The sequence below is a fragment of the Pomacea canaliculata genome, linkage group LG14 (genome assembly GCF_003073045.1).
Source record: "Pomacea canaliculata isolate SZHN2017 linkage group LG14, ASM307304v1, whole genome shotgun sequence".
Taxonomy (NCBI): Eukaryota; Metazoa; Mollusca; class Gastropoda; order Architaenioglossa; family Ampullariidae; genus Pomacea; species Pomacea canaliculata.
In genome coordinates this window covers 385067-410050 of record NC_037603.1, presented here as the reverse complement: position 1 = coordinate 410050, position 24984 = coordinate 385067, and the positions used below count along the sequence as shown (strand labels likewise).

At 42.8% G+C, this 24984-nt stretch overlaps 1 protein-coding gene across 1 annotated transcript in view; it reads right to left on the bottom strand.

Annotated features, from left to right (window-relative positions):
• The window catches only part of LOC112554923 (von Willebrand factor D and EGF domain-containing protein-like), a 535332-nt gene that overhangs the window by 172102 nt on the left and 338246 nt on the right, over nucleotides 1–24984 (bottom strand). The window lies entirely within an intron of this gene.

Genomic DNA, 24984 nt, shown 5'->3' with positions numbered 1-24984 from the left:
TCTGCTAATATCAACGTAAGTCCGACACCACTGACATCACTTTACTCAATTTCAAAAGCAGTACGAAAAGGAAAGCAAAACAGTTATAAAATAGATCCACTGTATGTACAATATTCAACATAATATCAAAACAATCACAAATATTCTTTTGAAAATAGGGAGACTGATCCTTACCTCAGTGAGTTGTGAGTCGTGAGAGATGGCCTGCTGTACCTGGTCAGTCGTGAGGTTAGGGACGGCGATGGTCTTGGTGATGCGCAGACCGGGACAGACATCAGACACCAGGTGAGACAACATGGCCTCCGCTTTGTTCAGCTGTGACACGGCGTCTCTCAGCTTCTTTCTGATGGTCTTGACAATATCCTCCTGTGACATTTTAATGTCGTTTGTTATGTCACCGAACGACATCACATTGCAGACGACAAGACCGTAATGTCGGTGAATAAGAAGCACATCAAATTTTCCCTGTTTCCAGTTCTGTGGCAAGTCAGGAGGCAGGCTGGAGGCTCGGGGTAACTGGGCAGCCGCCACAGAAAAACAAGGTTTACTCAGATATTGTCCAAAGTCAAGCCCAGTGATTCCAACTAACACTTCTCCTTTCTTTTCTGACAAACTCTGAAGACAGAAGAGAACTTGTTTCATGGCTGTGTCATCTCTAATGTCACTGTCCTGAGCTGTAGCAGGTTGAGAAATGGAAGTCTCAGCTGTTTCTGATGGAGTCATCACCGGCGTGTTTGAAGCTAATACAGCTTGATGTTGTGGTTCATGTGTTTTGGATGACTTCAGTAAAGATCCTAGTTTTTTTAAAAGACCCCTTCGTTCACTAGCTTTTTCAGATGGGGAGTCAAGAGCCATGACATCCTGACCAGCAATGGTCTGTCTTGTCATCGGCACGCGGTTGAAGTAGACAGGAGGCAGGAAGTAGGCGCGAGACTCGAGGTCAGGGTACGCGGCCTCAACCCACTGGAGCCAGAATGTCTGAACTTCTTCTGTGAGTGTTGCCTGTACGAAGAGGACCTCAGTTTGTCTGACTGCAGTAACTTCATTTGAGGTTATTTTTCCATCTTTTTACTTGCATTTGTTCGGTGAGTAGGAACAAAGTTTATGTCAAATTATGTTTGTTTAGATTTCTATCCGTTTTTAAGATGGTATTACTTTATTCCGGTACTTGTTGTAATTTGTCTGTTTATAACGCTTATTGTTATTCACTGTATTTATAGTGATGCAGCAACATCGCTCATTATTAGTTATTATCATCGATTATTAATATTATCATTCATTGTTACTGCTAGTCACTCTTGCTGCCTGCTGTTGATTGCAGCCTCTACTGTTTAGTGTTGATAGCTGTTTGTAACTCTCTGATTGTATTGTAGTCACTACTGCACTAACCTGACTACCAGTCATCTGCCTGATGAGCCTGACGACCTCCTCGATCTGACATGGGACACCGCGGATGATGACAATCTTCATACCTGGTACAGGTGACGGGTTGGGGTCAAAGTGTACATCAGCGCCTGTCTTCTTCTTGACCTCCTCCAGTGGACGCGCATTCACTGTAAACAAGATTATTTGTCATCACTGTTCTGTCGGGACATCTTGACCTAAAACGGTTTACTTGTCAGTCACTGATTCTCTGACCACATTTAAGCCCAAACTCAAGACACATCTTTTGAGAACGATTTCACTGTGACCCTCACCTGACCCCGCTGTATGAGTGTGTGTGTGTGTGAGAGAGAGAGAATACAAGTGTGTGTGTGTGTGTGTTTCTGTCATAGCGAAGATGTGTGCGTAGTTGTTGGTTATTATGTTTAGTAAATCACTTCTGTAAACACTCTGTGCATGTTGTTGCAAAAGTACGATTTATATGCTCAGTATAATTATGTCTTTTTATCAATAATTAGACGCATTGTTATGACAATGAATTATCTCAGTCATCTCCACTCTCTGATGTTTACTGTTGAGGTGGTGAGAGGACAAACTGTCTTACAAACGAGGAGAGGACTTATCGTCTCGTGCAAGACCTACTCACATCGTTAAAGACAGACACGTGTGACGGACCTTAAGCTCGATGTTTATCCACGTGCTGCCCTAGCGACCGTTACAAGTATTGGGACGAATAAATAAATAAAGCTTTGCAATGAGCTTCACATGTCTACATTGTATTATCTTCTTAACTTGTTTTGTGTCTCCTCGTCATTTTCTTTTCTGCGTCCTTCTGTTGTTCTTTTAGGAATAACAAACTAAAGATAGAATGTACCTGTATCCATAAGTAGCGCAGCCTGTTCATCGGTCACGGCGTGTAGGTAAACTTTGACCCGGCCACCGCCTCTAGAACTTTCTCGTCCACTTCCTCGATCTTTCCGGGGCTTTCCCTGTGATGGTGGTTACACAGTTACAGGTGAACATCAGAGAATGAACACCGTTCACACAGCTTGTCAGGGTAAAAGGTACACAAGAAAACATGACAGAATTTTGTACAATTCATCTTTAACAGAGATACTTTGATGATGATGATGATGATGATGATGATGATGATGATGATGATGATGATGATGATTGTTTTAAAAATATAATTTATATCGTTTTTATAAAAGCTTAGGTTTTATAGCGTACCTGTTGCGCTCAGATGGTATGAAATAAATATTTGATCGTTGTTATCCGTTCAGGATCAGTTACAGAAAGTTACTTGACGGAATTAAAATTAACGATGACTGATTACGATCAGGTCCCCGGGTGTGTGGGGTGCCCAGGTGTGCGTGTGTACAAGCATCTCACGACTGTCACCTTCTCTTTGATGTAACGGCTTCGTTGAAAGGCTCTATCAGTATAAATTGTGTATCTGCAGTATTTACTTTCGTACTGGAGTAGTCTGACCATTGACACAGTTGAGGTTCCTGAGATTTCCTCATGTTCTGATTATGTACAGACTTGCTTGGAGGAAGGTGATCTGCTTAATATTGTGTTAAGTGTGTCAGTTATTGCTTTCATTCAGCAAATCTTTAAGTTTCGCGTCTTCAGATACTTTTTGCCAATCTTGTGAGTTGCGAATATTCATGTTCTTTGTATAAAGTAAATAGCTGACTGTACATGATAAGTTGGGGAATATTTTTCTCTCAGTAAATGATTGCACTACCGCAGTAAATTCTCTTTAATTACTATTTGTCTGATTCATTTACAAACACTTGTCCAGCCTCAACATATCGTCTGATTCGCCTGATAAACAGAGGACTGTTGTTACAACATCTGAAATCAGTCTGATAATGCTGTTTAATGATGAATACATAAATTATTGCTCAGACTCCGGCAATACTAGTCAGTAGAGGCTGTGTGGCTGTCATCACAACATACCCGCCAGTAGATGATGTCCTCTTTGTCTCACCTGTTGTGATGAAGGTGGCTGAGGTCCAGACATGGCTAGAGATGGCTTCCTCTCATACAACAAAGTAAGTTGGAGACACGAAACCCGTTTTGCTTCTCCTCAGCACTGAGTCAGATGGAAACCTGAGCATCATGGACCTGTTTACAACAGAGATTTCATTGTTCTCCGGCAGTGTAGTCTAATGTCACTGCTGTATGAAGCATGTTCATGTAATTGCAACTTACCTTCCCTTCCATTAATTTCTGGAGCCCGTAATTTGATAAACTGACCAGAAAAACTTACTTCATTCAAATTTTAATTCGACTTTAGCGACCTCGGAAGATCGCCAACCTTCACCTCAATCAACAATCGATGTACAGTACCACAAACTCAAAGGTGTTGATATCGACAACACTTTTCACGGTCCTAACACATTTCTACCACAAACAAATGCATTTCCAAGAAAACTTTGAACATGTCAAGAATCAAATATTTCCTGGACCTTCACACACACAAATTTTGTATACAACCCATATTCAGTGTCAAGGTTGACCTTGTGGACGATTCGCTTCCTCAGCCTGTGACGGCGAAGACAGTATGAGCTCGTGAGAATGGAATGAGTATGTAGTTGTGTGAGCGACTTCAAGTTTCCGGAGGGGAAAATTCAGTTAGGACTAAAGCTTCAAGTCGGTTCAGGACTTGTTAGAAAACATTCGTCCGCTCAGGACACGCTGCGAACACCGAGGAGACTGTTACTTGTCCCCCTCCCGTCAAGCAAAAAACTCCGTCACACAATAGCATCCAAAACACAGCCAACACTCTTTCCTTTGTTCTCTAACGAAATAATCCATCAACACTGGATTAAAAATGGCCGGCCATCTCTGGCGCGGCACGCCGACAAACAGATGACACCGACAACCCCACAAATTGCTGTCTTTCACACCTCACTCCTCCAGCTAAATTTCCTGTCCCCTTTCCGGCTAAAAAAAAAATTAAAAAATATAACACAGAAGGGTTGTGACAACGAGAAAGCTAAATCAGCCCAGGTAGCACAGGAAATGAAGAACTGTAACATCAAGCTCCTCGGCCTGTGCGAGACAAGGTGGAATGGCAAAGGTCAGACCAGACTTTCTTCAGGGGAGACCATCATCTACTCTTGACATGAAGACCCTGACCATGACCACACACAAGGAGTAACAGAACTGGTGACACCAGAGGCTGCAAGATCACAAATAGCATGAGAACTAGTTTATCCAGGACTCATGTCAGCAAGGTTTAACTCCAAAGGAAGAAAGATCACCATCACCCAATGGTATGCACTCGCGACTTAAAAATCATTTCGTCGTGGAGGGTCACATTTATAGTAAACAGTCTGTCTCACTTGTAAGCAGTCTTCGTCATATGTCATAATGTCTAGTGACGGAGAACGAGACTTCGTCTAAGTAAAAGAAAAATGTAATTTATCTTTTTAAACACAACATTCTACAAAACCTTCAACTTTTCCCATATGAACAGACGGGAAAATAGACAAGACTCAAGTGATCCAACTCTTGACGAGATTCTAAGCAGTTTTATTTTGCCTTGAGTATCCCTTTAAGATTAATCAAGTTCGTCGTGGAGGGTCACACTGACACATACATACCAATTCTATTCTATACTACCCATGCTGATTCTTAGCACTCCATGTTAAAAGCAAGTTTTGTGGTTTGTAGATGATCGTCACCCATTATTATTTCCCAAACTTTTCGATGACCAAATACAACCAATTCTGTTAAATGTCTATGAAATACGGGGACTTTTTGCTGATACCAACATTATAGAAAACATTTATCTGTTTGGCGTGAAACGTTTCGTGGGCGTCACCTCTCGCACTCCAAATGCTGTAGTTTAGGGTTAAGGTGGAAGATGCCAGCCTTATATATGTACATATACAGATACATTCCATGCTGGCTTAGACTAACTCATCTCCCTACGAAGTGTGTATCTAGGAAAGCACTAGTAATATTAGAAAAGTTACTTCAAAACAATAATAAAAAATGTGGCTGAACCATATAATGATAATACTGTACAAATTTAATTTTGTTATCGTTTGGAAAAATCAAGGCGTTGAGAATGTTTAATTTTTGTTGAAGGAAGTTCAAACTTAAGGCTAATAGACTGTCATCAACAGGACTGACACGATACACTCATCTGTAGCTTATGTTTCCTGTATATTCTTGTAAAATAGCTTTACCGATTAATCCATATCTCTCACCTCATAAATAACAACTTTGAAGACACCTTACATTTACATGAGGTATAATGAATGTTCAGTGTCACAACCTTAGCTACTTTAAACAACAGTTCTCAATGCAATGTCCTTTTGGTAACAGTGACAAGACTACCTTTGTGCTTGTTTGTCCTACGTATATCACATTTGAGAGAAAAGACTATTCAACAAAAGTTTGATAATTTTTATCTCACTTAAGATTTTCTGTACTCACAGTCGATAATAATCCAGACACAAGATGTCGCCTCGCCATTTACCTGTACAAAATGGAGGAATAAGGAAGTGACCCACTAGTCTTTACTTGGCCGGTGCTCTATTATCTATTATCTCTTATCACAAGGAAGTGGTACAAAGTCCAGAAGAGATAATATTAGCAGTGGGTTTTTTTATAATTTCTTGCTCGCTGCGTCATTCGAGATAAGCCAAAATGTCAAGAAGAAAATTATCTGCACTGAGCTGAACTGTTGACATCAAAACAATAGTAATAGCGGGACTGTACCCGTCTACTGCTCTCCTACTCTCTCTCAAATACACACACACACTAACACACACACTAACACACACTAACATAATAACACTAACACACTAACAGACACTATCACTCACGCTAAATTAAACAACCACTTGCACACCCACAAACACACACTTACACACACACTAATATTAACACACAAACACACAAGCTAGCAAACACACAAGCTCTAGCACATACTCTCTAATATTAACACACAGCGACGCACAAACACACACTAACACTAACATACAACCAAACAAGCACACACACACACTAACCTTAACAAACAGACGGACTAACGTAGACACTAACACATACAGACACTTTTGCTCACACACTCACACACTAACACACTCAGACACTATCACTATGTAGCACACAAGGCTAAATATGGCCTTTTCGTTAGACCATGAGCAGAAGAAGAAGGTTGCTGGTGTCCTTTGAGGAAGCTTCTTTGCTGGCTTCATTATTAGAGGCTGTTTGTAGACATTTAGTTAATTAAAGTAATAATTACCTTGATTTACCCAGTGACAATAATATTCCACTTTGTGCATCAGGTTGCACATTAGCCTCAACCAGAGTCCGCCACCGATGTCGATCGGCTGAAACCCGCTCCAGGTGACCCCATGTCGAGCCCTTTCTTTACATCTCTCTTTCCACTGTTCTTCTCCAAGTTTCCTTTGGGCGGCCTCGTTTTTTTCGGCCGTCTGCAGTCCACCGTACGGCGACTGTGGAGAGGTCTGCTGCCTGCAGGCGGAGCACATGTCCAATCCATCGCCAACGACTTTTGTGCGTTTCTTTATTGTTGTTTATTGTTGAAAGAAAACAACTAACCATATTACTCCTGTACTACATGACCTACATTGGCTTCCAGTGGAGAAGCGAATTGAGCATAAATTGTTAACCTTAACCTATGGCTGTCTTCACGACCTTGCGCCTGTCTATCTACAAGAACTCATTCGCTGTTACCAACCCCAGCGAAACCTTCGTTCAGCAGCACACTTCAGACTTGAACGACCGAGTGTTCAGTCAGGGAATGCTAATAAGAAGACTGCGGGTTTCAGATCCTTCTAAAATGTAGCCCCGCTTTTGTGGAACTCGCTTCCCCTCTCGACCAAGGAGTCTCATAGTATTGCATCTTTCAAGAAAAATCTGAAGACTCACTTGTTTAAACTTATTTGAAGTTTTCATTTGACCTGCAGTTTGGTGACTGCTGAGATCACCGCGCATTGAGCGCATCTTTGTGATGTGGATACTAGCGCGCTACAAAACTACATCATCATCATCATCATGTTACTCTTGCAGACTTTGCTGACATAGCCATTGAAGTTCTTCGCTAAACCATCGAAGGTTTAACCGGAAGTTCTGTGGTCCCGAGCCTCGTTCTAGAAGTTAAGTGAAAAAAATCGTCTGCCAGCTGTCCAGGGGATATAAGTTCGTGATCACCCAAAATGATGAAAACACTCTACAAGATAAGATAATACTTATTTTTTCCCAGTGGCCTATTAGGGGTACCTCAAAGAAATACCACAACACACTGTCATATCCTCAAAAAGTGATACACTGATTCCCAATTTCCTTCAAAGTTTGTACAGTCTATGTTTTATATTTATAATTGTATTATGAGCATTTTGTTCTAGTGTGAAATATGATATTGCTTGTTAAAAGGTATTTAACACCTTTTAAATGTGTTAAAATTTAGCAAAAGGTATTTTATAAGTGTTGGATGGGGCTAGGTGGTGCATTGATAAGCAGTTATGATGAGATGTGACAGTACTCAGTTCTGAACCATCACATTGCTGCTACAATTTTTACTGTAGGCCCAAAGACTATAAATAAAAACAAGCACACACAGTATTTTATTATAGTGTATCTGAAAGAACCTTCATCTGCAAGAAGTTATTGAAAGGCAGGAAAACTTAACATAATGAAACAGTATGCACATGCACTCTTATCTGCACCATATAAAAGAGAAGCTAGATTAGTGATACCAATTTTCAAGATGTGATGAAAGAGGATCCTCTCTGGTGTGATATTGACCTTTCAATGCTTTAAATTCAAAGTGACTTTGTGTTATGATGACGTGTATATGTACTGGGTAGTTGTGATTGTCAGTTGTGGTGATAGCAAAAATGGTTATGAAATATTTTCTCTTTAGTGCGGAACACATCATTAAAACTCCTCCTCATAAACATTCCCAGACCATGTAAAACAGACAAACCACGGACATGTTGGATATTAGTTCCTAGACAAACTGATTTGATCACATGCACAAGCAGAGCCACCTACGCACTCACCGATCACAGCTTTTCCAAATTCTATAATGAGGGGAGAAAAAACTCGTTTATTTACCCAAACGGCTTAGTGATGGATCTTGTCCAACAGTGACACCCATGTACTACGGTCAGCACCGCCTGGCACGTCTGCCACAGCCTGCTGCTGACAGACGACTGACCAGGACACGCTGAACTCCGAGGTTGACAACAACATTTGGCTGGGGCTGAAATAATAGCCAGCGCCGACACCATCGGACACTTTCATCTCCAAGCTTTGCTCCACAAGAAACATGCGCACAAGGATAGAAGAGGCAATGGACAGCCAACAGCCACACAAGTACGTTAGAAACAGCGCTGAGCAGACGACTGGTGACGTCAAACACAACAAACGTGTTTTTGTTGTGTATTTACACTCATTTGTGTTCAACATGCGTTCAATTGATCAGTCATGCCACATGACACACCACAACCAATCACGCTTTGCAGCTATCACGAGACTAAGTTCTCATCTTGCGTGTGTTACGTCATTTCTAGAGAAAAGAACAGATGTGTCCACCCACACTATAGCCCTATCCCCACTCTTCCCGACAAAGATGTACAGCAGCATCATTATTTTACATCCTAACATGGACAGTAACTGAGAGTATGTTCACATAACCACATAAACTAAATGGAGAAAATGAAGACTTCAACTAGGGCGAATGAAAATCTATAATGTAAGATTCAGACTCAGAAAGTAGGTATTTCAGTATGTATCCGATTGATTGATTCTTACCCTCCCTAGCAGCATTGAAAAAAGGTCCCCTCTGGGTCCCATAAAGATTGTCCCATAGGATCTCGAAAATCCGGTTCTAACTGGATCTCCTAATACAAGCAACTACTTTTAGCCAATTGCATACGTGCACAGCGACCGTGGCCGCCATTTTTAAATTTTTGTTTCTATTCGCCATTTTGTTCTCCAGCAGCTGAATGGAAATTTAAGTCCCTAGGAGCATCGGAAACCAAAAGCTCAAGGGGTCCACCAAGTTTGTCTTGATCCGACTGTGATACAGGGGCTCAATCTATCGCAATGCTTCACTCGTCGGGCATGGGGCTGCCCGCGCATGCGCGCACAAGCCAAGCTCCACGCTCGCCGAGGTGAAGCCAGACTGCGGGAGATCAAGCCCACATATAGGGTCATGACCCCTAACAATGGCAATGACTTTTCGCCATGGCGCGCTACATACGACCGGGTTCATGCGCTATACATGCGTGCAGGCAAAGCCGCTATTTTCAAATTTGTGAGTCTACACTTTTCCCAACAGAAAAGCTTCTCCAGCGGTCAATTTCTATACTGATACATGTGTTCGACGCTTTGATAACAGTACGTATAATTTTTATACTATATATTAACATAGTTATTGAGATTTTAACTACAGAAATGTCCAAATTTAATGCAGATATATCTCCAAAACTAATAAAGATGAAGACTCAGTTGTGTTTATATATATATTCTTGCACCTTTATGTGAACATACAAAGATAAACACTCAAAAAACAAAATAATTCTCTATGCCGGTACTTATTAGAAGGAAAACAATCGGTCGGCATGAATAAACTAGTTTGTTAGTGTCGCTAGGCGATGGCGATAGCAAACTGATTGGCGGGAATGTCTAAAATATCTTTTTGAGGGAGCCGAGCCCCCCGCCCCCTTATGGCCCTCACCCCGGTTCCTACTCACTGCAGTGTGAAGACACTGTGACAGTGTGAGTTCTACATGAAGGGGAGAGTCACTACGTTCTCCACCCCGGGTGTCAGTGTCTGTTCTATTATTAGCTTGGCTAATGGCGGCTGAGCAGATGCCGTGTAGGTGATGACGGTCTAGACAGTCGGCTGACAATCAACAGCCATAGTGACATGACACAATGTAATCGAACAGTCATATTATAACAATGAAATGACTTATCGTATAGGAAAGATATCAATGACTGCCCGGTCCTACAATAACCCCACATCAAAAGGCTCATTGCTCAAGAGACATGTTAAACCGATAACAACACAGTTTTTTTCTGTAAACATAAATAATATATCTGCTGAATACCAGAAATATTTGTAAATAAAAAGACTAAACAGAATAATATTGTCTAATGAAAAGTTATTAAGCAAGGATATGCAAGAGACGTGAAACACAAGTGACAATAACTGTGACAGGTGGAGAATATAAATAGAGAATATAAATGGAGCATGTGGAGAATATAAATGTACAGGTGCGTGCGTGTGTGTGTGTGATTGATTAGATACAAATGTGAGAGACTGTGTGGATACATTTTTGTACATTTCGATTCTGTTCAGACTGCTCATTATTGTTCATACTGATTACATTGGCTATTATTAACCATACCGTCTCTTAATGCTCACACCGTTAATGACAGAGGACAGAAACGCTTAGTCTGTCGTGACTTGAGGTCAGCTAGTCTGTGGTGTCGCTGTATTCAAGTAGTTCATGTGTTCACTGCATTCCACTCACATTGGTGTGACTACAAGAAATAACAATGACTTATCTTTCTTTTAATTAAAACAAGTAGACGGTAAAAGCATATATTTTTTAGAGTATGTGACTTACCCCTCATCAACTTGATCATAAAGAGGATGTCAAGATGGCGGAATCATGACAGGTCGGCAATAAACAAGCGTTTGCTGTCAAAGTCTATGTTATCGGGTTTTTCCAAAGCATTGACATGGTTTTGATGGAGATTTTTCAGAATAATGTATGTACAGATAATTAGGCATGTCTTGTTATTTTTATATAGAAATTAGAAGACATTAAATGTTTTATTAATGACAACAGACTAGGTTCAATATGTTAAGTATGTTTGTAATCATTCACGCGGCGTCTCTTGTAGAACAGGACACAGACTAGCAACACAGGCTTAGGCCTCCATTTGTGGTTTGAAACGTCTCAAGTTTTCTGTTTATTCTCAAATTCTCTACACACATACATATACATGCACTCCATTCAGCATGTGTGAATATAAGTATCCTCTTGCACATACACTGCTCATACACCATTATCCTAAATATCAACACCATATATGGAGAATCCTTACATCATAAAGAAGAAAACCTCCTCACAGTCTTACTTAAGGGGACCCAAGACCTGCCCGCCTCTCTTGCAAGCTGGGATCCTCCTAGTAGTCTTGCGAAGGAGCACATACAGTTCTGGCAGTTCTAACAAATGGGAAAATCCTACAAAACACTTGACACAGCAAATCTACAGTGTTGTACTAGTTTAAAATATTCGAAATGCCTCTCTTTTGTCTCTTTGTAAGAAGTATTCTCCTGATGTCACTAACCTAATTCTCTGGAGTCATTTCAGTACAATATTGTGTGTGTGAAACTATGCCAGAATATTGGATTTGAGATGATTCTGCAAAGGATTATAATTTAATTCCCCCCAAAAAGGGTAGACTTTTTCAATAGTCACTTGCAAAACATAGGTCTGCCTTGGTGTCAAAACAATTTGTACATCCATACACACCACCACCACCAAATTCTGACAACAAAAGTACAGTTTGTGCGTCAACATTGTCCTTTTATACACTGACTGTTTCTTCCCAAACAGCATCAGCACCTGTTAAGAGTGTCAGTGTAGCTCAGTATGTCCATATAGTTAATGACCCAGTGGGAAATATATAACCAACCAGTCAAATGATCATGCCTGGCAGAGTTTAATATCATATTACAATGCACAAGAAAATTATGGCACTTAAGAACTCTTCCTTGGAAGTGAGTATTTCAAACCTTAATGTTTTCATTAACTCAGCAACTCATGACTAGTTTTGCAATACTTCCTTACTATTTCTCAAATTGATCTTTACACTTGTACATTATTAGCTGCTTTAAGTGATATATCAATGCTTTAGCTTAATGACAACTGCTTGAAGTTCCCTAATTTTCTTCAATTATCAATCTCATCACTGTGAAACTGCATGTGTTCTTTCAAAAGGTCATCTTTTTAAGGCAGCTTTACATACACTGCACTGGTAAGATTTAACATCACTGTTAATCACATTGTGTTTTCTTTTTAAGCTCAGTGTGAGAAAATTCTGTTCCATTTCAACGAAAGAGCAGGAAATTTGAGCATTAGTCGCCATTTTGGGAACATTCTCACTCTTCCAGTTTGACTGTGCAGCTGGATCAGGTTTTATTTATATCCTGGAGCTCTTGGCCAAAACGACTGTTGTCCTGTATGAAACCAATCTGTAAACATTTTGTCTTACTATAATAGAGCAAAATTAAATTTCTGCTTTAGGTATTACATTAACACTTGGGCCTTCTTGTGCATCAGCCATAGATCCTGCTTCAGTCTTCATGAGTGTACATGGGACCTGTATTTCACTCTTTATGGCAGACATATCTGTGTGTTTTCCCAGGGTTACTGATTATATTTATTGTCTTTAGGTGAAAGTACTTTTGCACTAACTATTAACTTACAGTGAAGCTTAAGAACTCAGCTCCATCAACTAGTGTTTCTAGTGATATAAAAAGACCCCCTGAAGTCTGTTGTAATTATCTCAGACCTGAAATATAACAACTGTGATAGTTCTGTTTAATATTATTTAGGGTTGACTGCAAGAATGAGAAGCTGATTCTCAGAAAAAGACAAAAATCCTGCATGGTAGTCACTATTCTCTGAAGTGAGAGAACGAGTGAATATGCTGAAAAGTACTGAGAAAAGGGGAGACGACTGAGAAAGATGGAGCCATGAAACAGCTGTGTGTTTGTGAGTCTGCTGTTTGAACACAACTTTGTGGCTGTGTTCTGTACGTGAACACTATTTTTAAACGTTTTCTCCAGTTTGTGAACGTAGGTTGATGAGAGTGAAAACATTTCATGCCTCTGCTGACAAGGAATAATCTAATATTGCTAACAAAATTTACCAACCAATCAGTTCTGTATGGCCAAGTCTGAGAACTCACCAGATGGATTTGACTGACCAGAAAACAAATTTAACTGTCTATGCAATCTTTTACTCAAAAGCTTATCTCCTAACTTGAACTTTTTCCAATGACAGAATGCCGAACCAAACTGACAGAATGTTTTCCATCAAGTTGTGTTAAACTGATTTTAGAGCAGGGCCAATGACACCGAAATTCCTTAATTGCCGCAACAGTAACAGATGTGCTCTCCTGGAAACGATGTTAAAGTTTTCCTGGAATGAAAGTCTGTTTCCAGCACTGTTAATTAGGTGTACTTAAGACTTGCACCTCTTCTACCTTCTTACTGCCAAGGATGTAAGAGCAGGTTGATGTTTCCTCCTATCAAAGACCAATATTTCGTATTATGTCCAAATCTTCTTTTTATTACTATTATTTATAAACTGCGATTAATAATAATAATAAGTAAGAATTTATAAAGCGCAATATCTCAGCCAAAGGCGGACTCATTGCGCTGAACAAGATCACAAAATAGTAACAAATATGTGGAACAAGATCACAAAATAAAAGTAACAAAGATATACAAGTTACCAAAAAAGTTACAAAGATGTAGAACAAAATCACAAGATAGTAACAAAGATGTAACAAAGAACAAAATCACAAGATAGTAACAAAGATGTAGAACAAAATCGCAAGATACATATAGTAACAAAGATATAGAAGGAAGAACAACGCGAGGACTCACTGCGATCTGACAGTAAAGGGCGATAACTGTAGATGTAACGGCAACGACTCGACCAGAGAATAAGGTCAGTGACATCAGGAGAGTACTGGGAAGATACTGAGTAATCTTGAGAATATGAAGAAATGTTATCACATGAAACTGCAAAAGGATGATCATCACTTCAGTTTATTCAATGCAGCTCAAGGTCGCTGCCGAAGTGAGTGAAGCGGGTGGAGTGGAATCCAGCCAGTAGATCCAAACAGTTCGCACTTTAAATAACATTTTATATACATTATATACATGTATACAGTCCTGTTGCAAACCAGAAGAGGAAGAAAACGCAGCAGAAGCCCACGTAAACATGAAGGTCCAACACTTTTATCCAAATCGAAGCACGACCACAAAACAAAATCAAGGAGAGCCGATCCCCTCAGCCTGTTAGGTGAAGGGACAGAACTCTCATTTACAAATACATCAAAAGGATAACTCTGTCCTGATCTAACTCTATTGTATTTCAACTCAGTAGCATCGTAGCGAGCTTAGACACATAATTTACTTACGAAAGCCGTTTTAACATGCGCCTGCAGATTAAGCCTCATTTGAATCTGTGTCTGGTTCAGAAAGGACTTTGCAGTGTACAAAGATTATCTTATAAATATAGTCTAACTACTTTCTGCGCAACAACATGTGACAAGAGTCAGAGACATGAGCGTGTGTGCATGTGCGTACATACATAATTTTTCATATTCAAACGCGTTCACGTAAACGTGTGCACAAGTTTGCACGTGTGCTGTCAAATAATCTTCGACTCAGTTCCATAATTAGCTACTAATTGCCTCTTGTCTGTGTCCTTGTTGATTGAACTTGACACTTCTCAGCCCTCACGATCTGTGTGCTCACGTGACTTCTCTAACGACCGCGGCTTGGCTAACGACATGGTCGATGCTTTGCTGCTGCAACAGGGACTGCAATGACGGCCAGGTGCCTGTCATTTGTGTTTTCAAGCAATACCGTATAAACTGCGAACAGACCAGAGTCACAATCTAAGGCAATCTAAGACCGACTGAAAAGCTTTCAGAGAAAGAGACAATCTAAGGTCAACACTGAAACAATCTATAAGCAGTCAAAGGTTCAATCAAATTAATACAATGTTGAGACAAAAGTAACCCAAGAAAAGAACTGAGACCATCTAAAGGAAACAAAAATGGAGATAATCAAGGCAATGAAGATCTAAGACTCAAATAATTAAATTATACTTAGATAGTCGTAAACTTGAGACTGAAACATTCTCAGAGACTAAGACTTCAATAAAGCCAGACAATAAACAGGAAATCGAGTTTCCCGATCCATACATCTCAGTGTCCAGTATGTCATTCTTGTGTCAAACTAAGCCGGCAATAGGTTCTTGCCATCGACTGACCACATAAAATCATGGATAGAGATGACGATCCTATGATTCTGAACACGAAAACCAAATCAGAAATCTGTACAAATATCACGTGACCAAATATACTTTGCGATGGTATTCTTTAAAGAGTACCTTTTTATTTAAAACTGGTGACAAAGTATAGAAAGTTCTTTTCTGTTAAGGTAAGTAGAAAGGCCATAAAACACTAAAATTGATATATATGCTGTATGTATGGGAGGGGTTCAGTCTTTTAGTTTTCAGAAAACAAGATGGAGAAAAAATTCGCCTTGTGCCTTCCTTGCATGCTGCCATGATCACGTTCATAGTTTTCGCAGAAATGCAAATAGCAGCTCACCTGCGTGACTCCAGACGGTAAATGTTGTGCGTGACACGAGATTAATTTCTCTCTCAGCCTAATGAGGTCCTGGCGTCTTAAAAAGTAAACTTTCTGGCGAGAAAAAGCGACGCCCTGTTTGCTGAAGTGGTATTGTTTCAACACCTGAACAAACACAGGTTTCTGAAGGTGAAGGGACATTGCCGGTAGTGTCCCAGTCTTCGACATCAGGTGACGTGGCAAGAATATGAAAACAGTTCTCTCTCTTTCTGTCACTCACACACTCTCTCTCTCTCTCACGGACATACGCACTCTATTTTTCTTTGAATTGTGTTGTCCACACGAAGCCATCAATTTAACTGGAAAACCTTGAGATGAGAACAATCATGAAATGACAACAAATGTACAAGAACATAAATGGCAGACAAAGTAGATACAGGGGAAGAGAGAGCGCGCGTGCGAGCATGCACTTCCTTACAGTACGGGTTGCAATAAATGTTCACAGATGTCGCTGTCATAATTCTGTCTATCCTGTATGTCTTTGGGATGAAACACAAAGATTCTTTTGTATCGTCTTAATCCGCGAAGACACAGAGGGCGCTATGTTTCGCAAAAGTGTAGCATGGTGAAGACTTAGGCTCGAAACGTTTTCTTCATTTGCTCCATCGGACAAGAATCAAATCGAAGTTGTCTTTTACAACAGGCGGTAGTCTTGTCAACAACAACAAAAAGAAGTTTGAATTACGGACATTCTCTTTAACCTTTAGATTCTCTCAATATCGTGCGAAAATTAACTTTTACTTGAAATATATTGTAATTGAGAATTGTTTTTTTTTTTACAATTTCGAGTTTGAAAATTTAAAATATTTCTACAAAAACACACTTAATGTTAGATATATTCGTGTAACATGACCTCAGTTGTAGTCTACCGCTTGTCAGCTTTGACAATCTTCTGCGCTCTACTTCTTTTTCGGAAAAAACCGGTCTTAGTATCAGGTCTTTCTGCTACTTCAGTTTCTCTGGAAAACGATTCGCTAACAGTGTCCGAACTCAGCCCAAAGGACCTCGGCGTTCAGACCACTCAAGCCAGCAACAGATACGAAAGTCAGTCAGAGAAACGAACCGCCGCAAGTTATCTGCTCCTGTCAACGGAGAACCTGACAATGTGTCAGGACGCTCAGAGTGGTCTCGCTTTCACTACAGACGGCGCCATTATCCTCGTCGACCACAAGGTGGCACCAGGCAACGCTTCCGTGGGCAAGGACGAGCGTCAGTGTGCGATCAGAGTGACCGTTCCTGCGGGTCAGGTGGTTCACTTTCAGGCGGTGGAGATGGACATGCCGTGCGAAACGAGTTCCCTGCGCGTGGTGGACCAAAGGAACAGCGCCGTGCTGGTGTCCGCGTGCGGGGTCAGTAAGACGCTGCGTGACGTCTTCAGCTACAGCCACCGCGTGACGATGGAGCTGAAGTATGTCGTGGGGACATCCTTCTCGCTGAGTTGTGACGTCACGGCGGCGCAACCGTCTGCGAGGCTGCAGCTGGAAGTGCACTATATGTCACCGACTAAAGGTAAGTGCGTTAGTTATTTTTAGGAATTTTAGCCTTATTAGCCTTGGCAGTTGTAGCCTGTTAAGCTTGTTTATGAGCCGCAGACACCGGGACTTCAATAAACCTTCACCCTGTGCTACCCTTTACCCCTTTTGACAGGTTTCATCCAAACTCCTGGCTGGAACGGCACGGCTTTGTATCCCGTCCTCATGGACAGCTGGATTGACCTCGAGGTACCCAAAGGTCACATGACCATCCTCAGCGTCCATCACCTCGACATTGACGCCAAGTCCATCAAGTGTGACACGGACAAGCTGACCGTCTTCACGACATCCCCTGCAAAGACCCCGCTTTGGACTCTGTGCAGCGTCTTCAACCAAGACCCCGTCACGATCCAAACCTCCGAACTGCACGTGCGCTTCGTCAGCGACTTCCAGACCTCAGGCACTGGCTTCAGGCTCGTCTTCTCCTTCCACCAGCCATCCACCTTGCCCAGAAAGATGCTGTGGAACAAATGGAACTGTTCGGGAACGCACTGGCCGGACTTTCAACAGCACTTCCCGTGCGACCTGGAATCGCAGTGTCTAGGGGGCGAGGACGAGCTGGACTGCCCGTACACTGCGAGGGACTGCGGCCTGGGAGCTGTCTCTACGAGTGGCAAATGCTACTTCTATGTCATCGCCAACCACTCGCTGACCTGGTACGACGCGTCCACCGACTGCTTGACACGTGGCGCCACCTTGGTCAGCCTCAACACCCCGGAGGAGTGGCGTGACGTCATGAGTCTCCTTCAGCTGAGGCGCGGGTTGCGGGCGTACATTGGCCTGCAGTCTTCCACCTTCACGGAATCCCACTTGTAAGTTCGAATGTTTTATGTTTAATGTGTTTGATTATCACCAAAACTATTGTACACACGCGTGTATGTGTCCCAGGACCACTAGAGTCTTTAGTTTCTGAATGCCAGACATTTTTGTGTTTTAAAAATTGATATTATGGCATTGTAATTGTAAATGGTTGTTTTCAGCTTGCTGTTTTTGTACCTTTGTTTTGTTTTAAATTGTTGAAAACTATCGTCTGTCCTGTGTTCTATTTAAACAACTCATATATAAATCACTGATGTAACTAGCAAACCTTTCTGCTAGCTCCTCAAATACTCACCTTCGTTCTCCCAATTTTGTTATCCCTTATGCACTTACAACTTATCAGGAAAACTTGCGGTTCGTTTGTAGTCCTGTAAGCACAGAGCTTGCTTCTTTATGGGCAAGACTTTATAAATTCTTTGACTGTTAACTAGTATTGTCGTTTCTTTGCCATAAAATGAAAACAAAATATTAGCATAACTCAACACTACTCTCCCATTTTATGTGTATAATTTATTGTCAGATACTTCTACTACTTTCTTGTTCACACACTGAGTTCAGTTTACAAATTTTTCGAACTTGTTCTTGTGGTTTCTATAAACTGTTATATATTTGTTTGCGCTCACATTTCACATACCTGTTCCACTATTTAACCCCTACTTTTATTCCTGCTTCGATCTGTTTGAAGTTACAAGAGAAGCTGGCAGTGGGCGGACGGTACTATGGCCTACTTCGTCAAAATCTTCGGGATGACCAGAAGGCCTGCGTGCGCGACCCTTCGTCGCTTTGAAAATGAACCCGTCGTGGACCTCCCGACCCTCTGGCCAGGCGCCTGCGATGAGCAGGGATTCTTCCACTACATGTGCGAGGCCCAGGATGAGGCTGCTCTTCCGGTGTCTTTCAAGGACAAGTCATTTTCGGTCACCGGAAGTGGGCTAGCTGTAAGGCATGTTTCGAACGTCAATCTCCACCGGTGCCCCGAGGGTCACGTCACGCGAGATTTCCTGTCATGTGACCTGCGCAGCGACTGCTGGGGTACGGGCTATGCTTCTGCTTACACGTGCACGGCTTCGATGATGCCACTTCCGCCAATGTATGAGTGCGGGAACGAACTGGAACGAGTGCCGTATACCCTAGTATGCGACCATCGGCGAGACTGCAACGACGGAACCGATGAAGATTTTTGTGTTTTTCCGCCATGTACCCTGGACAAGCCAAGGAACTGTGGCAACCAGCAGGTAAGGGATGTCTTTACTTTAGGCATATCAAGCGCAACAAGACCTTAAGAGTAAGCCTCATGGTTAATGCGAGTTATTGCAAATGTGATAAATATAAACAGTTCAATTGTAAAAAGCCCAAGATTAATTAATGTAAGAACATCACTTGTAGTGTAAACGTGCCATTTTCCGGTCAGCATTACCCTGTGTCCTTGCAGTGTATATCTCTCTACGAGTGGTGCGACGGCCAAGAACAGTGTGTGAACCAAGCCGACGAACAACTCTGCTACGGAGAGAAGATGGAGGACATCGCCAGCCTCCCCCCACCCGCCATCTTGGACTTTGCTACCAACGGCACCTTTATTGTTCGGCCACTTGGCGTCGCCCAAAGCGCGAGCGGAAACGATACCCAGTGTCCAGGGACGCATTTCCGGTGTCCGGGGAAGGTCGACTACTACTGCCTCCCCATTTACCTCCGGTGTAACAAGGCGTTCGACTGCCCCGGCAGAGAAGACGAAGCGGACTGCGACACGTACGTGTGTCCAGGTCTTTACCGCTGCCGTGACTCCAACTTCTGTTTGCAGGTGAGCGACGTGTGCGACAGCGTGTACCACTGCCCGCAGGGCGATGACGAACTGGCGTGTGCGGTCAGCTGTCCCAAGGAGTGCACATGTATTGGACTCGCTTTTTTCTGCTCTGATGCGGCCATGTTGGAGCCGTTTGCGGACTTGCGCTTCTTAAGGATACGTGGCGTTGGAGTCTCTCTGGGTAACTTACGATACAACTCGATGCTGGTTTATCTAGACCTTGCGCAGTGCGGTCTGACTCACCTGGACGCTGTTCGTCTCCCCAATCTTCAGATCCTGGACCTGAGCCAAAACTTGCTGACATCAGTAAGCGGAGAGTTCCTGACGAGTCTGCAGAATCTGCGACAGCTCTTCCTCAGCAACAACCCCCTTATCTATCCCTTCTTCTCTGGCATCTTTTCTCACAGTCTTCATCTCCTTGACCTCTCCGGCGTACAGGTCACTGAACTTAGCTCTAACACGTTGGCCGGCTTTCCTCACCTGCGTCACCTGAACTTCTCCAACAGCGGAGTGGAATTCGTGCTAGGAGAAGGCTTCAAGCCGTTTAAAGAGCTTCGTTTACTGGATATGCGCGGTTGCCGAGTCATCGCCTTTCCGCCAGACATGTTCTCGGGGCTGGTCAGGCTGCAGACCGTCTTTGCCGACAACTTTAAGTTGTGTTGCCCGGCTACTCTACCCGCGGATTTTAACGTCCAAAACTGCCAGGCTCCCTCCGATCATCTCTCCTCCTGCGATGCCCTCCTTCGCTCACCCCTCTACCGAGTGTTTCTGGCATCCTTCGCCGCGCTGGCCCTCGTGGGCAATCTGTCTGCCCTCGCCTACCGACTGCTTCTTCGCAAGGAGAAGAACGATCTTGGTTACGATGTCTTCGTCACCAACCTGTGCGTATCAGACTTCCTCATGGGCCTGTACCTGTCGGTGGTGGGGGTAGCCGACCGCGTCTACATGGGAGAGTACTTCCGGCACGAATCAGATTGGAAGGCGGGTATCGTCTGCAAATTCGCCGGCTTCACCTCGTTCCTGTCAAGCGAGGTGTCGGCTCTGCTTGTCTGCCTCATCACCCTCGACCGCGTCCTCGTGCTCCGTTTCCCGTTCAGCACTCTGCGGTTCCGGAAGCGATCTGCGCAGGTCGCGTGCGCCATGGCCTGGCTGGCGGGTGCTCTGCTGGCTCTCGTTCCCCTACTTCCGGTCACGTCTCACTGGCAGTTCTACGCCCGGACGGGCATGTGCGTTCCGCTGCCCGTCACGAGGAATAACTCCTCTGTCTACGACTACACCTTCGGTGTCCTGATAGTCCTAAACTTCTTTCTCTTCTTCGCCATTGCTGCCGGACAAGCCGCCATCTTTTGGTCAGTTAGGGTCAACAGCATGTCCGCTACAGACACCACCAAGAAGGGGACCGATCTGACTCTGGCACGAAGGCTCATAACGATCGCCATATTCGATTTCGCTTGTTGGTTTCCGATTGGTTTGATGGGGTTCATGACCTCCACTGGCGTACCGGTCGCCAGCGATGTCCATGTGACCTTGGCTATCTTTGTTCTTCCCCTCAAGCCTGCCCTGAACCCCTTTATTTACACAATAAATGTTATCATGGAAAAGAGGAGGCAGGAAAAGGAAGAGCAGAGAAGAAAGATCTTACTGGCTGAAGCCAACATCAGAGATGCTGGCACCAGGCCTGTCCAACGATGAAACAAACATTGCAGAAATCCTGCAACGTGCGACTACTCTGATTATCACCAAAGATGCCGAACAAAAATTTCGGCACAAAAATTTCTAAATAAAATTAATATTTTATTTCTAACGAGCAGACACTGTTTTCATTGAGGGAGGATTTCGAAGATGCATGAACATAAATCTTGGAACACGACGACATACAGTCTCTCAAATTCTCGCTGAAGCATAAAAGTTTAAAAAGTATTCTTTAAGCCAATTGATGTTTATTCCAGAAGTACAAAAAATGAACGAACCAGTACAGAGCCAAATGTTTAGCGACGGTTTGACTCTCTGCTTTAATGTTTCATCTACTAATGTCTCTATCACATGAGCAACTTGTAGAAAATCAGGGTGTGTACACTACCAGTAGCTAAATCTCACCTAGATAAGATTTTATTCGGTTTATGTATTATTTGTTGTCTTTTCTCATCTACCTTTCGTAATGTCTAATTGAAATTAAAGTCTATGTTTCTGCTTGTAAAGTTGTCATGAAATAATCTGTTATGTATTCTGAGGATTATTTAAGGACCCATGCAGTAACAGTTTCTAGAATTTTAACAAATATACGTCTAGAAGGGACTAGTCAAATTATCTCACTAAGAACTGGAGTTAAAAAATTACAACAACCGATTACAAACCGACTACTCATGGACCTAAGGATGTTACCTGTATTGAAATTTGACTTCTTATTGTCATCCATTCTGCTGAAACACGGTCTTAGCAGGTGTTCATTAGATACATTGGTAAACTGATAGACGCATGAATACAAATGTCGGCGTACTCATTGACACTTTTATTCTGCATGCTGATCTGACATTTCAAAAATATTTAAGCAAAGAGATAAGTAACACACTCACAATCAGAAAAAAGTTCACAAAACCATCCATATCACATTAAGTGCGAACCAAACTTCGACTGAAGCTTAGCGTTGGCAGTGATAGATGACTAAACTTTTGGCACATGCTGGGAAACAACGCAGAATGCACGTTGAAAATCAACTGTATTCTTAGTATATTCATCATGATACACAAGGTCCGTGAGCACAACAATTTTGAATGAGGTGACAGGTGTGTCAGTGTCAGTGTCAGTGTCAGTGTCAGTGTCAGTGTCAGTCACCTTTTAGCGGCTAGTCGTCAGTGGAGACAATCACAAGTTGTGACGTACAGCGGGACATGATGTCAAGTCGGGCAGAGGTAAACTTGTACTGTTGTACATACTTAGATCTAACTAAACCGTAACCAGGGTTCTCCAGACAGACGACGACTTTTCTCTCCAGACCACGAACACGATGTCCACCCACCACCCACACCACGTCACTGCGGGCCGTGGCCACGTCCTCGATGTCATCATCCTTCATCACCTGCACTGGGATACCCGCTTCTTGCAGTCCTGTGACCACACCCGGCTGACCACTAACGTTACCCCAGTACAACACCAGCACGTCTCTCCACTGTAGACAGGGTGGTGTTGTGCCGCCACTGGTAGAGGTCAATGTTGTAGATGTCGTTGTGCTTCTCCCTGTCAACATGGATATAAACAATAGCATAGTGACGTTATCACGTAAACTGAGAGACACACGTCACTAACAGTCTTATTTACAAGACATAGGTAAGTGTTTAACTGTAAACAACGTTACACTACACAATACACACACCTACCTGTAACACAAACACGGAGACTGTGTAGGAAGCTGGCCACCTCACGACCGCACGTGACACAGTCAACTGGGAAGTAACCTGAGTGACCCTGACCTCGGTGATACAGTCGTGTGACTGGCGCGCCATCTGTATGGTCGGGCACACCTCGCTCTCTGTACCGTAGTACATGAATGTCTGTAGTGATCCTCACGTCCTGCTCGACTTCCCTGACGACGGCCGGGGGAGAGCGGAGGGGTCTGGTTAAATATTCCACTTGCCAGCCGGCAGGTGCGTCTCCATGGCAACAACTTGCCGCCCACAGATGGAGACGAGGAACTCGTCTCAGCAGCAACTTACACAAAGTCTGGAAGCTGTTGATTCTGTAGTCAAGACTGTAACATAGGATGTAGTTACACGTGTTACACTGTGTACTATTATTAATGTGTGATTCTGTTTGTGTATCATGTGTAATATTGTTACCAATGATGTCATCAAGTAAGTGATGTCACAATAATGACACGTGTTGCAACACAATCTGTGTAACAGCGGATTAACAGTCGATGCTTCAAAACAAATCTATGTTGACAACACAACACCTCCATCAGGTGTCACAACTGTTGAGGTAACATCACCTGTTAAATAGTAGTAAATGTAATCCAGTAAATGCAGACAGCATCTACCTTTGTGTCTATCATCACATCACACGTTGTACAACTCACCTGTACTCACTCACTACTTCATCAGTGATGACGTACAACGACCCTCCGCTCGCTGCCTGTGACAAGTCGTTGACGGCCTTTTCCAAGTCACCGCCATCAAGGTCATACTGCAGGAGGTGAGGCTGACCGGGTGATACACCTGCTGACTGTTGTGTCTTTACTGTCTGCAGCAACAGGTGATACAACATGGTGCACGCTGCTAGACTCCCCTTCCCCGTACTAACAACGTAGACGTGGTGACCACATCGCAGCCACTGTATGGCCATCAGCAGCAGCACCACAGTTTTACCTGTACCGGGCAGTCCGGTGACAAAGAGTGTGGGAGGCGCCGTGTGTAGCAGGTGAACTTGCTCAGGGAAGAGTGTTATTACAGCAGTGTAGCACTCTCCTGTCCACCACACGGCCTCACCCAGGGTCTTGACACTCACACGTGGAGGACATGTGCATGGCACAGTCACTGTTGTCGCCGGACCACAGAACCTACAACAAACTCTTGGTTTATTTAATCCCATTAGTCCTGAAGATTATGAACGGGTGATTTTTGGCACGCTTTCTTTTTTTAGATAATACTCCTCACTCACTTGCAACTTCTCTTACAGAATAGTGTTTAGTAAAAAATTGGCGCTTGAGAACAAGAACAAAACATAGACAGCGTAAGAGAGACAGGAAAACAAATAGCATATTCACAATAAAAAATAACAACACCAATAGCGAAGAATAAAATCACAAAGAAAACGCAAAGAGGAAGAAAGAAAGGTGTGAAAAGGACTACACATTATGGGAAAGGATGTTAGGAGGAATGTTTACGGAAGAGATGTGTTTTCAGTGCACGTGTAAAGGATTCAATAGTGAGTAGGTGGCGTGCATGGAAAGGGAAAGAGTTCTGTTGTTTCGCTGCACAA